The sequence below is a fragment of the Rutidosis leptorrhynchoides genome, chromosome 10 (genome assembly GCF_046630445.1).
Source record: "Rutidosis leptorrhynchoides isolate AG116_Rl617_1_P2 chromosome 10, CSIRO_AGI_Rlap_v1, whole genome shotgun sequence".
NCBI lineage: Eukaryota > Viridiplantae > Streptophyta > Magnoliopsida > Asterales > Asteraceae > Rutidosis > Rutidosis leptorrhynchoides.
The window spans coordinates 119046310-119064724 of NC_092342.1; the positions used below are offsets into that span (position 1 = coordinate 119046310).

The 18415-nt window shown below is 31.0% G+C and overlaps 1 non-coding gene across 1 annotated transcript; it reads right to left on the reverse strand.

Annotated features, from left to right (window-relative positions):
- Positions 1-10159: 10159 nt before the first annotated feature.
- Positions 10160-10266, reverse strand: LOC139873712 (small nucleolar RNA R71). The gene has a single exon (XR_011767438.1). It is a non-coding gene; the product is annotated as a small nucleolar RNA R71 (small nucleolar RNA).
- Positions 10267-18415: the final 8149 nt, after the last annotated feature.

Here is an 18415-nt window from a genome sequence, read left to right on the forward strand (position 1 = left end):
ATACACTCATCTGAAAAGATGAATGGAGCATCCTTTTCTAGGAGTTTATTCATAGGAGTGGCAATTTTAGAAAAATCTTTTATGAAACGTCGGTAAAAACCGGCATGCCCTAGAAAACTCCTAACTCCTCTAACATTGGTGGGATGTGGAAGTTTAGCAATTACATCTACTTTACCTCTATCCACTTCAATTCCTTCTTTTGAAATTTTTTGTCCAAGAACGATGCCTTCTTTAACCATGAAATGGCATTTCTCCCAATTAAGTACTAGATTTGATTGTTCGCATCTAATAAGCATTCGTTCAAGATTAACTAAACATGATTCAAATGTATCACCGAAGACTGAAAAGTCATCCATGAATACTTCCATGCATTCTTCTATCATGTCATGAAAAATCGCCATCATACACCTTTGAAAGGTTGCAGGGGCGTTACAAAGTCCAAATGGCATGCGTTTGTAAGCAAAAGTACCATAAGGGCACGTGAATGTGGTTTTCTCTTGATCTTCGGGTGCTATTGGAATTTGAAAATATCCGGAAAATCCATCTAGAAAACAATAGTAACTATTTCCGGCTAATCTTTCCAACATTTGATCAATGAAAGGTAAAGGAAAGTGATCTTTTCTGGTGGCGTCATTTAATTTTCTATAATCAATACACACACGCCATCCTGTTACAGTCCTAGTAGGAATAAGCTCATTTTTCTCATTTGTAATGACAGTCATGCCACCCTTCTTAGGCACGCATTGAACTGGGCTTACCCATGGACTATCAGAGATTGGATAAATTAGACCTGCGTCTAGCAGTTTAATAATCTCTTTCTTAACTACATCTTGCATATTAGGATTTAGTCTTCGTTGGCGTTGCACATACGTTTTATGACCTTCTTCCATAAGGATTTTATGTGTGCAATACGAAGGACTTATTCCTTTAATATCATGAATCTTCCATGCAATGGCTGGTTTATGAGCTTTCAACACAGAAATGAGTTATGATTTCTCATTTTCAGTAAGAGAAGACGATATTATTACAGGTAATTCAGATTCACCATGTAAATAAGCGTATTCCAAATGGTTTGGAAGTGGCTTTAACTCTAATTTTGGTGGTTCTTCTATCGATGATTTATATCGATATCTGTCTTCTTCTTTTAACATTTGAATTTCTTCTGTTGTTGGTTCATATCCATTAGCTATAAGTGTAGCTAACATTTCAACTTCATCAATTGGTTCATTACCTTCTCCTAAAGAACATTCTCCTGTTCCTTGTAATTCTGGAAATTCTTCTAATAATTCTGCATGTGCTTCTATAGTTTGAATATAATAACATGTATCATCTGCAGATTGCGGTTGTTACATTGCTCTATCAACTGAAAAGGTAACACTCTCATCCTCTATACTTAGGGTCAATTTCTTACCGAACACGTCTATCATTGCTTTAGCCGTGTTTAAGAATGGTCTTCTTAATATGAGAGGAACTTGAGAATCTTCTTCCATGTCTAAAACAACAAAATCTACTGGAAATACTAAAGTACCAACTTTAACTAGCATGTTCTCCATTATCCCTCTAGGATATTTTATTGATCTATCGGCTAGTTGTATGCTTATTCTGGTTGGTTTCAATTCTCCAAGGTCTAGTTTAGCGTATAGTGAATATGGCATTAGATTTATACTAGCACCTAAGTCTGCCAATGCTTCTATTGAACTAAGACTACCCAGAAAACATGGAATTGTGAAACTTCCTGGATCAGATAGTTTTTCTGGTATCTTATTCAACAGCACTGCTGAACAATTAGCATTCATGGTAACAGCCGAGAGTTCTTCCATTTTCTTTCTATTTAAGATTAGATCTTTCAAGAATTTAGCATATCTAGGCATTCCTGAAATCACATCAATGAAAGGAAGATTTACATTTATCTGTTTAAACATATCCAAGAATTTGAATTGCTCGGCTTCAAGTTTCTCTTTCTTCATTTTACTCGGGTAAGGAAGTGGTGGTTGGTATGGTTTAACATAAGGTTTAGCCTTAACTGTGTTATCTTCATTAACCTTTTCAACTACTGGTTCTTTTTCCTTATCTTGATCAGGTTGTGGTTCTTGTGGAGTAGGAGTAGCTTCATCAGAAGTTACAGGTATTTCAGGTGGTTTAAGTGTTGTACCACTTCTTGTGGTAATGGCTTTAGCTGTTTCATTTCGGGGGTTAGCATTTGTATCACTAGGTAGACTTCCTGGTTTTCTTTCACCTATTAACCTTGCTAGGTTACTTACTTCTTGTTCCAGATTTTGAATAGAAGCTTGTTGATTTCTAAATGCTTGAGCATTTTGTTCATTGGTTTGTTTTTGAGATGTGAAAAACTGCGTTTGAGTTTCAACTAGCTTCGTCATCATATCTTCTAAATTCGGCTTTTTATCATCGGTTTGTTGTGGTGGTTTGTTTTGAAAATTAGGTCTTTGCTGGTTGTAAGTATTATTGGATACTTGTTGATTGCTAGGACCTTGTTGGTTGTTGTATGGAATATTTCGGTTATAATTCTGGTTTTGATTGTAAATCGGTCTTGGCGGAATTATTCTGATAATTATTTCCAGGCCTTTGGTTTATGTATGAAATATTCTCTCTTTGTTTCATTGTTAATTCAATACTGAGACAATCTTTTGTCAAATGTGGTCCTCCACACTGCTCACAACTAATTCGTATTGAGTGAATATCTTTAGTCATCTTTTCCATTTGTCTCTCGACAGCATCTATCTTTGCGGAAATGGAATCTAAGTCATGGCTAGAATCGGCTCTAGCTGCTTTAGATGATCTAACGATATCTTTTTCTTGGTGCCACTCATGTGAGTGGGAAGCAGTGTTATCAATAATTTTGTAAGCATCAGTTTCGGTTTTCTTCATAATAGAACCACTAGCTGCTATATCTATGTCTTTTCTTGTATTGATGTCGCATCCTTGGTAGAATATTTGTACTATTTGACAGGTGTCTAAACCATGTTGCGGACATCCTCTTAATAACTTTCCATATCTAGTCCACGCCTCATATAGAGTTTCATTTGGTTTCTGTGTAAACGTAACAATTTCTTCTTGAAGTCTTACGGCTTTAGATGCAGGAAAGAATTGTTTAAGAAATTTTTCAACTAAAACGTCTCATGTATCAATCGCCCCTTCAGGTAACGATTCCAACCAATCTTTGGCTTCTCCCTTTAAAGTCCAGGGAAATAACATGAGATATATCTGTTCATCCTCCACTTCTCGGATTTTAAATAGTGTGCAGATCCTATTAAAGGTACGTAAATGTTCATTTGGATCTTCCTTCGGCGCACCACTAAATTGGCATTGATTAGTCACCATGTGTAGAATTTGTCCTTTGATTTCATAATCTGGCGCATTAATGTCTGGATGAGTTATTGCGTAACCTTGGCCAGTGCGTTTAGCTCTCATTCGGTCTTCCATACTTAAAGGTTCCAGATTCTCCATAATTGAATTTGTTGAATCGGAATCACTAGAGGATTCTGATTTAATGGTTCGTTCCTCAACAATCTCTGTTTGAATGATTGGTGGTTCCGGGGGAAAGTTTAGTGGTTCAGGATCTACGAACCGTTCCTGAATATTCTCCGGATTCTCAATTGTGAGGTCGGGTTCAAAAAATGGATTATTGGAAATTTGAACTGAAGTACTTGGTCGACTGGATGACTTTTCTAAAGAAAAATCAACGGTGGTAATATTTGCTAAATATCTTGATCTAGTTACAGGTGGTGAACGTACAAAAGGTGGTGAACGTCTTGCTCGGTGCATTCACTGAATATCCTATTAGTTTTTAAAAGGAAAGAAAAATTATAATAAGTTATCCAATCAATAGACTTTTCTGATTTTGCCCACGTTTCGAATAGCCAAAAGATGTAGCAGAGGGGCAGGATTCGTTTGGTCTCAATATAATTGAGGACTGTTTGGCTCCAATAACCCGGTCTACGTACAAATCCAACTATTACTACGAACCAGAAAATTTTGATGTCTATCAATTTAACCACTCAAAATAAATTTTCGTAATTTTAAGAAATTTAGATAAGAAGTAGAACAAAAATCTATGTCCTAAAACTAGAATAGCGAGAAATAAGAAAGAAAAAGAGTTCGTCGGAAAAAGGTTGAAAAAGAAAAATGGTTGAAAAATAAAAGGTGGCGGAAAAATAAAAGAAACTTATAAAACTTAAAAATACTTGACTAACCTAACCTTATTACTACAACTAACTTAAAATTATAATCGCAAATTGAGATTACTAATTGGAATGATAATTGATACATAGGAAAAAGTCATCTAAAAATATTAAAGCTTACAGTAAAAACTATATCCCAAATGGAAATAACTTAAAAAGAAACTAAAACTTAAAAAGGCGTCGCAAAATTCTAAAGCACTTAAATCTTAATCTAAAGAAAAAGCACTTAAGGAATTCTAAGGCAAAGCCTAAAAATCTAGAAGTAAAAATAACTATGACAAAAACTATATTTAAAACTAAGTATGAGCTAAAAATACAAATATTACGCTAAAACGATTAAAAAGGGACAAAATATAAAAATATACAAAAAGTTGTAAAAAGTACAATTTTTATAAAAATATTATTTTTATATTATTTATTTTATTAAACTATTAATTTTGTAATTTATAAAAACTAATTAAAATTTTAAATACAAATTAATTAAAACTAATTTAAATAATAAAATAACCTAAACCCTAATTAGGGTTATAATTAATTATAATTAATAATTATACTCCGTAATGATTGCTGGCTGCAGTCTAATCTGGCGTGTCAGATGGGCTCATGCGATCGCATGAGTCCTCAGTTGCCCAGCCATGCGATCGCATGGGCTAGGGTTTCGGGCCAAGAGCTGGGCTGCTACAGTGTTCGGGCCGAATTAATTATTTTTTTTTCTGTTTTTGCTGTAAAATATAAAATAAATTTATTAATTAAATAAGACTTATATTTTTACAAACTAAAAAAAAATAGAAATAAAGAAACTTTATAAAACTTATTTATTTACCAAACTCAAAAAAAATATTTATATTTTTGTTTTTCTTTTTATATTTTCGAATATTTAAAACGTATTTTTACAAAAGCGTACTAAAAGTAAAAATCTTTTTTTATTTATATATATAGCGTTGCGCTTCCGGCTTTTAAGACTTTCCCCGGCAGCGGCGCCAAAAATAACTTGGTGTTTCGCGAGGTGTATATAAAATAGCTTATATTTTACAGGAAATACTATTAGATACGATACAATTTTACACAAGATATTTATTTATTTAGAGAATGGATATACTTAAACCTTGCTACAACACTTATAGGCAGTGTACCTAATCGTACAGTAGTGTAGTTTTTAGTAAGTCCGGTTCGTTCCACAGGGAATCTTTTTAAACAAAGCTTAACGCTATATTAGTTTACTGTTATAAAAATATAAATATATATATAAGTAATATTATTATTATAAAGGGGGGTTTTTTACCGTTTAATGACCGGTTTGTCGATTTTAAAACTTTAGTCGCAGTTAAAACCAAATGTAAAATAATAAATATAAATACAAGACTTAAATTAAAGCGTAAAGTAAATAACAATAATGAAATTGCGAATAATAAAAGTGCGATAAAATAAACTTGCGATAATTAAAAAGTACGATAATTAAAAGTGCAATTAAATACAATAACAATAAAAATGCGATAATTAGAAGTGTAATTAAATATAAAATAAAGGAAATTAAATATGAAATAAAAGAATTATGCTTATTTAAACTTCCGTAATCATGATGTTTGACGTGTTGATTTTAGTTTTATGCCCATGGGTTAATTGTCCTTTGTCCTGGATTATTTAATATGTCCGTCTGGTTTTTGTCCATAACAGTCCATCAGTCATAAATATAAAGTGCGAGTGTCCTCGTCAAATTATCCTTATACCCGAAGTTAAATATTCCAACTAATTGGGGACTTAAACTGTAACAAGATTTTAATACTTTGTTTAATAATTACACCAGGATGTCGACTGAGTGTAATCCAAGGTTTTAATATTTTGTTATCAATTATACCAAGTGTCCTTGTATATAATTTTACCCCTGTTTTAATTATTCTAGTGGCTATTAATCCATTCCCGTGTCCGGTTAAATAAACGATTATTCGTACATATAAATACCCCGCCCATCGTGTCCGATTGAGTGTATATGGTAATTTATAGGAACGCCCAATTGTAAATCTTTATATTAACATTAATAAACTATCATTTAGTTAAACAAATATAAAGCCCATTAATAGCCCATAGTCTAAATTTCACAAGTGTCGTTCTTTTGTCCAAACCCCAATTATGGTACAAAGCCCAATTACCCAATTTTAGTAATTAGCCCAACATCATGATTACTTCGGATTAAATAAGCATAATAATAACTTAGCTACGAGACATTAAATTAAAAAGGTTGAACATAACTTACAATGATTAAAAATAACGTAGTGTTACACGGACAGAATTTCGACTTACACCCTTACAACATTCGCTAACATACCCTTATTATTAGAATTATAATTAAAATTAAAATTAAAATATAAATTATAAATATAAATATATCGTATGAATGGAGAAAAGAGAAAGATAGATTGATTTTTGGTGCACCAAAGCTCGATTTTTATAAGCATGTGGGCTGGAACTGGGGCTCATGCGATCGCATGGATTTATGCCTTCCAGGCCATGCGATCGCATGGCCAGCTGGGGAGGCTCATTTTTGGTTGTTTTCTTCTGCCGACGGTTTTATAAATAATATAATATATTAAATAATTATAAGAATTATTTAAATATTATATTATATTTATGTGCATAGTTGACTTGTAATTTTTAGTCCGTTGCGTCGAGCGTTGAGAGTTGACTCTGGTCCCGGTTCCGGATTTTCGAACGTCCTTGCGTACAATTTAATATCTTGTACTTTGCGTTTTGAATCTTGTACTCTTGTAATTTTGAGACGTTTCTTATCAATAATTGGAACCTCTTTGATTGTCTTTTGTACTTTTGAGCTTTTTGGTCGTTTGCGTCTTCAATTCGTCGAATCTGTCTTTTGTCTTCACCTTTTATTATTTAAACGAATATCACTTTCAAATAGAACAATTGCAACTAAAAGCTTGTGTTTCTTGAGGAATAATGCTATGAAATATATGTTCGTTTTTAGCATTATCAATGGGCGGGATATTTATAAATACTAATAATCGTTCATTTAACCGGACACGGGAATGGATTAATAGTCAATGGACTCATTAAAACAGGGGTGGATTACATACAAGGACACTTGGTGTAATTGATAATAAAGTATTAAAACCTTGGATTGCACGCAGTCGATATCCTGGTGTAATTATTAAACAAAGTATTAAGACCTTGTTACAGTTTAAGTCCCCAATTAGTTGGAATATTTGACTTCGGATATAAGGATAATTTGACGAGGACACTCGCACTTTATATTTATGACTGATGGACTGTTATGGACAAAAACCAGATGGATATATCGAATAATCCAGGACAAAGGACAATTAACCCATGGTAATAAATTAAAATCAACACGTCGAACATCATGATTACGGAAGTTTAAATAAGTATAATTCCTTTATTTCATATTTCATCGCACTTTTATTTACTGTCATTTTATTTATTGCACTTTTAATTATCGTACTTTTTAATTATCGCAATTTTATTTATCATCATTTTATTTATCGCACTTTAAATTATTGCACTTTTATTATCGTTATTTACTTTACGCTTTAAATTAAGTTATATTTATATTTAATATTTTACATTAGGTTTTAATTGTGACTTAAGACATAAAATCGACAAACCGGTCATTAAACGGTAAAAAACCCTTTTTATAATAATAAAAATACTACTTATATATATATATATATATATATATATATATATATATATATATATATATATATATATATATATATATATATATATATATATATATATATAGTTTAAAAATATAGCGTTAAACTTGGCTAGTTCCCTGTGGAACGAACCAGACTTACAAAAAACTACACTACTGTACGATTAGGTACACTGCCTATAAGTTTTGTAGCAAGGTTTAGGTATATCCACTCTATAAATAAATAAATAACTTGTGTAAAATTGTATCGTATTTAATAGTATTTCGCAATAAAAATATAACTATTTCGTATACACCTCGCATAACATCAAGTAATTTTTGGCGCTACTGTCAGGGACGCCAAAGCAAAACACTATATTTTTGTAAACTATATTTTTGTAAAAATATATTATTTCGTATTTCGTAATAATATTTTGTATTAATAACAAGTGTTATATATATAAAAAATATATATATAATAAAAAGAAAAAAATACATTTTTAAGACTTTATATGAAAAGTACTTTTATTTTTAAGATTTTAAAATATAAGTTTATTATATTTTATATAAATATTCTATAAATATTTTCTATATTTAAAAAAAATAAATAAGTAAAAAGAAGCTGGGCCGAGCCTGTCGAAGCCCAACTCCTGGCCTGGTATCTGGTTCCATGCGATCGCATGGCCCTCAAGTGCAAAACTCATGCGGTCGCATGAGGGCTGTGACAGCTGAAACCTAGTACTGCAATTAATACGGATTAGGGTTTAATTTATATTATTATTATTATTAACCCTAATTAGTTATTAGTTATTTAATTAGTTTTTAAGTTTAATTTTAATTTATATTTAGTAATATTAAGTTTTAAAATTATTATTAATTATATAAATTACTACTTTTATAAAATAATAATATAAAAATAATATTTTTATAAAATTTGTATTTTTATCATTCTAGTTATAAATTGTATATTTTTATCGTTTATTTCGTAATTTGTATTTTTTCGTTCGTAACTAGTTTTAAACTTAGTATTTTGTCATAATAGCTCTAGATTTTTAAGTTTTGCCGTAAAATCCCTTAAGTGCTTTTTCTAAGATTTAGGTGCTTTAGAATTTTGTGACGCCGTTTTAAGATGTTAGTACTTTTTAAGTTATTGTCGTTTTAGATATAGAATTCCTTTTAAGCTTTAATACCTTTAGACGTAAGTTTTAATTTTTAGTTTTTAGATTTTTAAGTTTCGACGTTTTTCTTTCTTATTAATATTTTTCGACCTTTTATTTTTTGACGTTTTACGACGCACTCTTTTTCTTTCTTATTTCTCGACGCTCTAGTTTTTAGGACATAGAATTTTTTTATTTTCTTTAAGTTTCGACGAAAAAATTATTTTAAGTGGTTAAATTGATATACATCCAAAATTTTCTGGTTCGTAGTAATAGTTGGATTTGTTAGTGACGAGTTGTAGGCTTCCGATTTAAAGGGTCCTGGCTACCTACTGCATCTATTGGCTATTCGAAACGTGGGCAAAATCAGAAAAGTCTATTAATTTGATAACTTATATAATTTTTATTTTTATAACTTATAGGATATTCAGTGAATGCACCGAGCAAAACGTTCACCACCTTTCATACGTTCACCACCTGTAACTCGATCAAGACATCTAGCCAATATTGTCGCCGTTGATTTTTCTTTAGAATCGTCATCAAGTCGACCAAGTACTCCAATTAAAATTTCCGATAATTCATTTTTTGAACCCGACCTCACAATTGAGAATCCGGAGGATATTCAGGGACAATTCAGAGATCCTGAACCACTAATTATTCCTCCTGAACCACAAATTACTCATCCAGAGATTGTCGAAGAAGAAACCATTAAATCAGAATCCTCTAGTGATTTAGATTCACCCAATTCAATCATGAAAAATCTGGAACCTCTAAGTATGGAAGACCGAATGAGAGCTAAACGCACTGGCCAAGGTCACGCAATTACTCAACCAGACATTAATGCACCAGATTATGAAATCAAAGGACAAATCCTACACATGGTAACTAATCAATGCCAATTTAGTGGTGCGCCGAAGGAAGATCCAAACGAACATCTTCGAACCTTTAATAGGATCTGTACTCTATTTAAAATTTGAGAAGTGGAGGATGAACATATATATCTCATGTTATTTCCTTGGACTTTAAAGGGAGAAGCCAAAGATTGGTTAGAATCGTTACCTGAAGGGGCGATTGATACATGGGATGTTTTAGTTGAAAAATTTCTTAAACAATTCTTTCCGGCATCTAAAGCCGTGAGACTTCAAGGAGAAATTGTTACGTTCACACAAAAGCCAAATGAAACTCTATATGAAGCATGGACAAGATTTGGAAAGTTGTTAAGAGGATGTCCGCAACATGGTTTAGACACTTATCAAATAGTACAAATATTCTACCAAGGATGCGACATCACTACACGAAAAGACATCGACATAGCAGCTGGTGGTTCCATTATGAAGAAAACCGCAACTGAAGCTTACAAAATTATTGATAACACTGCTTCCCACTCACATGAGTGGCATCAAGAAAAAGACAGCGTTAGATCATCTAAAGCGGCTAGAGCTGATTCTAGCCATGACCTTGATTCCATTTCTGCAAAGATAGATGATGTCGAAAGACGAATGGAAAAGATGACTAAAGATATTCATGCTATACGAATTAGTTGTGAGCAGTGTGGAGGACCACATTTGACAAAAGATTGTCTTAGTATTGAACAAACAATGGAACAATGAGAGAATGTTTCATACATGAACCAAAGGCCTGAAAATAATTATCAGAATAATTATCAACCGCCAAGACCAAACTACAATCAAAACCAGAATTATAACCGAAATATTCCATACAACAATCAACAAGGTCCTAGCTGTAGTGACCTGAACTTTTCCATATTTATATATATTAAATGAAATCGATATTTACATGATTAAGTGTTTCCAATATGTTAATCAATCAAACTTGTTAAGACTTGATTAATTGAAATAGGTTTCATATAGACAATTGACCACCCAAGTTGACCGGTGATTCACGAACGTTAAAACTTGTAAAAACTATATGATGACATATATATGATTACATATATAGTTAACATGATATTATGATAATTATGTATCTCATTAGGTATTTTAACAATGAGTTATATACATAAAAATGAGCCTATTGAATTAAGAAACTCGAAAACGATATATATAACGATTATCGTTATATCAACGTCTTACTAATTACATCTGAATCATATTAAGATATTGATACACTATGTTTAACATGATAAAATGATAATTAAGTATATCATTAAGTATGTTAACAATGAACTACTTATGTAAAACAAGACTACTAACTTAATGATTTCGAAACGAGGCATATGTAACGATTATCGTTGTAACGACATTTAATTGTATATATATCATATTAAGATATATTAATACATCATAATATCATGATAATATAATAATTTAACATCTCTTTATATATAATAAAAAATGGGTTAACAACATTTAACATGATCATTAACCTAAAGGTTTCAAAACAACACTTACAGGTAACGACTAACGATGACTTAACAACTCAGTTAAAATGTATATACATGTAGTGTTTTAATATGTATTTATACACTTTTGAAAGACTTCAGGACACTTATCAAAATACTTCTACTTAACAAAAATTCTTACAATTACATCCTCGTTCAGTTTCATCAACAATTCTACTCGTATGCACCCGTATTCGTACTCGTACAATACACAGCTTTTAGATGTATGTACTATTGATATATACACTCCAATGATCAGCTCTTAGCAGCCCATGTGAGTTACCTAACACATGTAGGAACCATCATTTGGCAACTAGCATGAAATATCTCATAAAATTATAAAAATATTAGTAATCATTCATGACTTATTTACATGTAAACAAAATTACACATCCTTTATATCTAATCCATATACCAACGACCAAAAATACCTACAAACACTTTCATTCTTCAATTTTCTTCATCTAATTGATCTCTCTCAATTTCTATCTTCAAGTTATAAGTGTTCTTCATAAATTCTACAAGTTCTAGTTTCATAAAATCAAGAATACTTCCAAGTTTACTAGCTCACTTCCAATCTTGTAAAGTGATCATCCAACCTCAAGAAATCCTTTTTGTTTACAGTAAGATATCATTCTAAATCAAGGTAATACTCATATACAAACTTTGATTCAATTCCTATAACTATAACTATCTTAATTCGAGTGATAATCTTACTTGAACTTGTTTTTGTGTCATGATTCTACTTCAAGAACTTTCAAGCTATCCAAGATCCTTTGAAGATAGATCATTTCTTGTCACTTTCAGTAGTTTTACCTACTAAACTTGAGGTAGTAATTATGTTCATAACATCATTCGATTCATACATATAAAACTATCTTATTCGAAGATTTGAACTTGTAATCACTAGAACATAGTTTAGTTAATTCTAAACTTGTTCGCAAATAAAAGTTAATCCTTCTAACTTGACTTTTAAAATCAATAAAATACATGTTCAATATCTATATGATATGCTAACTTAATGATTTAAAACCGGAAAACACGAAAAACACCGTAAAACCGGATATACGCCGTCGTAGTAACACCGCGGGCTGTTTTGAGTTAGTTAATTAAAAACTATGATAAACTTTGATCTAAAAGTTGTTCTTCTGGGATAATGACTTTTCTTATGAACATGAAACTATATCCAAAAATCATGGTTAAACTCAAAGTGAAAGTATGTTTTTCAAAATGGTCATCAAGACGTCGTTCTTTCGACTGAAATGACTACCTTTACAAAAATTACTTGTAACTTATTTTTCCATCTATAAACCTATACTTTTTATGTTTAGATTCATAAAATAGAGTTCAATATGAAACCATAGCAATTTGATTCACTCAAATCGGATTTAAAACGAAGAAGTTATGGGTAAAACAAGATTGGATATTTTTTTATTGTTGTATCTACGGGAAATATTGTAACAATTCTATACAAATCATATCCTAGCTAACTTATATTGTATTATACATGTATTCTAATGTAATCTTGGGATACCATAGACACGTATGCAAATGTTTTGACATATCATATCGACCCATGTATATATATTATTTGGAACAACCATAGACACTCTATATGCAGTAATGTTGGAGTTAGCTATACAGGGTTGAGGTTGATTCCAAAAATATATATACTTTGAGTTGTGATCTAGCCTGAGACGTGTATACACTGGGTGGTGGATTGATTCAAGATAATATATATCGATTTATTTCTGTACATCTAACTGTAGACAACTAGTTGTAGGTTGCTAACGAGGACAGCTGACTTAATAAATTTAAAACAGTAAAACGTATTAAAAATGTTGTAAATATATTTTGAACATACTTTGATATATATGTACATATTTGTTATAGGTTCGTGAATCGACCAGTGGCCAAGTCTTACTTCCCGACGAAGTAAAAATCTGTGAAAGTGAGTTATAGTCCCACTTTTAAAATCTAATATTTTGGGATGAGAATACATGCAGTTTTATAAATGTTTTACGAAATAGACACAAGTAATTGAAACTACATTATATGGGTGAATGATCGAAGCTGAATATGCCCCTTTTACTTGGTAACCTAAGAATTAGTAAACCGATCTACTAATTGACGCGAATCCTAAAGATAGATCTATTGGGCCTAACGAACCTCATCCAAAGTACCGGATGCTTTAGTACTTCGATGTTGTTTTTATCATGTCTGAAGGATTTCCCGGAATGATAGGGGATATTCTTATATGCATCTTGTTAATATCGGTTACCAGGTGTTCACCATATGAATGAATTTTATCTCTATGTATGGGATGTATATTGAAATATGAAATCTTCTGGTCTATTATTATGATTTGATAATATATAGGTTAAACCTATAACTCACCAACATTTTTGTTGACGTTTTAAGCATGTTTATTCTCAGGTGATTATTAAGAGCTTCCGCTATTGCATTCTAAAATAAGGACAAGATTTGGAGTCCATGCTTATATGATATTATGTAAAAACTGCATTCAAGAAACTTATTTTTGATGTAATATATTCTTATTGTAAACCATTATGTAATGGTCGTGTGTAAACGGTATATTTTAGATTATCATTATTTGATAATCTACGTAATACTTTTTAAACCTTTATCGATAAAATAAAGGTTATGGTTGTTTTAAAAATGAATGCAGTCTTTGAAAAACGTCTCATATAGAGGTCAAAACCTTGCGAAGAAATCAATTAATATGGAATGTTTATAATCAATATGAACGGGATATTTCAGTTGGTATACGATCATTGGTCTTAAAGAACCAGAAAATTGCATTAGTGTGTCTTACCGAGTTTGTTAGGATGCATTAGTGAGTCTGGACTTCGACCGTGTTTTTGTTCAAAAACGATTGCTTAACATTTTTTTGTTGAAAACTATATATTATTAACATGTAAATATTATGTGATATATTAATCTCTTAACGTGTTTGATATTATGTGATAGATGTCTACCTCTAGTACAAATCCCATTGATTCACCTAATAATAATGAAGATTCGAATATATTTTGGGAAGATTCACAAATTCCCGAAGAGGAACCGGAAGAGGAGGAACAGGAAGAGGAGGAACCGGAAGAAGAGGAACCAGAAGAGGAGGAATCGGAAGAGGAGGAACCAGAAGAAGAAGAGGTTCCGGAGGAAGAAATATTGATACCTATAGTAAATCGATTAAATAAAAGAAAATCCTCAACCAACGGACCAAAGTTAATAATGGTCAATGGTGTTTCCACCGAGGAAGCAAAATATTGGGAAGATTATCAATTTTCCGATGAATCGGATCCCGATGAGGATTCCGATGATATTATAGAAATTACCTCGACCCAATTTAATAAAGCGAAAGAAAATAATAAGGGAAAAGGTATAAAAATGCAGAAACTCGATTCCAACCCTGATGAACTTTATATGTATCAACAACATCTGTATTTCCTAAAATGTAACAATGACCCGGGAACCTCTAAACCACCAGGTTTTTCTAAACCATTATAGAAAATGACGGCTCATATTAGAGGAATGTAGTGACCTGAACTTTTCCATGTTTATATATATTAATTGAGTTTGATATTTACATGACTAAATGTTTTCAACGTGTTAAGCAATCAAACTTGTTAAGACTTGATTAAATGAAGTAAGTTTCATATAGACAATTGATCACCCAAGTTGACCGGCGATTCACGAACGTTACAAATTTGTAAAAACTACATGTTGTGGTATATATAGACATATATATATGGTTGATATGAGATTATGATGAGTAACTATCTCACTAAGTATATTAACAATGTGTGATATACATAAGAAATGAGATTACTAAGTTAAGAAACTCGAAAACGATATATATAACGATTATCGTTATAACAACGTCTTACTAGGTACATATGAATCATATTAAGATATTGATACACTTGGTTAATTATGTTAAATGATAAGTAAATATATCATTAAGTGTATTAACAATGAACTACATATGTAAAAATAAGAATACTAACTTAATGATTTCGAAACGAGACACATATGTAACGATTATCGTTGTAACGACATTTAACTGTATATATATCATACTAAGATATATTATATATCATAAATCATAATATCATGATAATGTAACAATTTAACATCTCATTTGATATAATAAATAATGGGTTAACAACATTTAACAAGATCGTTAACCTAAAAGTTTCAAAACAACATTTACATGTAACGACTAACGATGACTTAACGACTCAGTTAAAATGTATATACATGTAGTGTTTTAATATGTATTCATACACTTTTGAAAGACTTCAAGACACTTATCAAAATACTTCTACTTAACAAAAATGCTTACAATTATATCCTCGTTCAGTTTCATCAACAATTCTACTCGTATGCACCCGTATTCATACTCGTACAATACACAGCTTTTAGATGTATGTATTATTGGTATATACACTCCAATGATCAGCTATAAGCAGCCCATGTGAGTCACCTAACACAAGTGGGAACCATCATTTGGAAACTAGCATGAAATATCTCATAAAATTATAAAAATATGAGTAATCATTCATGACTTATTTACATGAAAACAAAATTACATATCCTTTATATCTAATCCATATACCAACGACCAAAAACACCTACAAACACTTTCATTCTTCAATTTTCTTCATCTAGTTGATCTCTCTCAAGTTCCATCTTCAAGTTCTAAGTGTTCTTCATAAATTCCATAAGTATAGTTTCATAAAAATCAAGAATACTTCCAAGTTTGCAAGTATACTTCCAAGCTTTCTAATCCATTCCAAGTAATCATCTAAGATCAAGGAACCTTTGTTATTTATAGTAGGTTATCTTTCTAATTCAAGGTAATATTCATATTCAAACTTTGATTCAATTTCTACAACTATAACAATCTTATTTCGAGTGAAAATCTTACTTGAACTGTTTTCGTGTCATGATTCTACTTCAAGAACGTTCAAGCCATCCAAGGATCCTTTGAAGCTAGATTCATTTTTCTCATTTCCAGTAGTTTTATCCAGAAAACTTGAGGTAGTAATGATGTTCATAACATCATTCGATTCATACATATAAAGCTATCTTATTCGAAGGTTTAAACTTGTAATCACTAGAACATAGTTTAGTAAATTCTAAACTTGTTCGCAAACAAAAGTTAATTCTTCTAACTTGACTTTTAAAATCAACTAAACATATGTTCTATATCTATAAGATATGCTAACTTAATGATTTAAAACCTGAAAACACGATGAACACCATAAAATCGGATATACGCCGTCGTAGTGAAACCGGGGGCTGTTTTGGTTTGGATAATTAAAAACTATGATAAACTTTGATTTAAAAGTTGTTCTTCTGGGAAAATAATATTTCATATGAACATGAAACTATATCCAAATATCAAGGTTAAACTCAAAGTGGAAGTATGTTTTCTAAAATGGTCATCTAGACGTCGTTCTTTCGATTGAAATGACTACCTTTACAAAAAAGACTTCTAACTTATATTTCTGACTATAAACCTATACTTTTTCTATTTATATTCATAAAATAGAGTTCAATATGAAACCATAGAAATTTGATTCACTCAAAACGGATTTAAAATGAAGAAGTTATGGGTAAAACAAGATTGGATATTTTTGATCTTTTTAGCTACGGGAAATGTTTAACAAATCTATACAAATCATATCCTAGCTAACTTATATTGTATTATACATGTATTCTAATATATTATGTAATCTTGGGATACCATAGACACGTATGTAAATGTTTTGACATATCATGTCGACCCATGTATATATATTATTTGGAACAACCATAGACACTCTATATGCAGTAATGTTGGAGTTAGCTATACAGGGTTGAGGTTGATTCCAAAAATATATATACTTTGAGTTGTGATCTAGCCTGAGACGTGTATACACTGGGTCGTGGATTGATTCAAGATAATATATATCGATTTATTTCTGTACATCTAACTGTGGACAACTAGTTGTAGGTTACTAACGAGGACAGCTGACTTAATACACTCAAATCTTTAAAACATAATAAAAATAGTTGTAATTATATTTTGATCATACTTTGATATATATGTACATATTTGTATAAGTTCGTAAATCGATCCGTGGCCAAGTCTTATTTCCGAGGAAGGAAATATCTGTGAAAGTGAGTTATAGTCCCACTTTTAAAATCTAATATTTTTGGGATGAGAATACATGCAGGTTTTATAAATGATTTACAAAATAGACACAAGTACGTGAAACTACATTCTATGGTTGAATTATCGAAATCGAATATGCCCCTTTTTATTAAGTCTGGTAATCTAAGAATTAGGGAACAGACACCCTAATTGACGCGAATCCTAAAGATAGATCTATTGGGCCTAACAAACCCCATCCAAAGTACCGGATGCTTTAGTACTTCAAAATTTATATCATATCCAAAGGGTGTCCCGGAATGATGAGGATATTCTTATATATGCATCTTGTTAATGTCGGTTACCAGGTGTTCATCATATAAATGATTTTTATCTCTATGTATGGGATGTGTATTGAAATATGAAATCTTGTGGTCTATTGTTACAATTTGATATATATAGGTTAAACCTATAACTCACCAACATTTTTGTTGACGTTTAAAGCATGTTTATTCTCAGGTGAATACTAAGAGCTTCCACTGTTGCATACTAAAATAAGGACAAGATTTGGAGTCCATGTTTGTATGATATTGTGTAAAAACTGCATTCAAGAAACATATGTCGATGTAATATATTTCTATTGTAAACCATTATGTAATGGTCGTGTGTAAATAGTATATTTTAGATTATCATTATTTGATAATCTACTTAATGTTTTTAAAACCATTATTGATAAAATAAAGGTTATGGTTGTTTTAAAAATGAAAGGCAGTCTTTGAAAAACGTCTAATATAGAGGTCAATACCTCGCAAAGAAATCAATTAATAT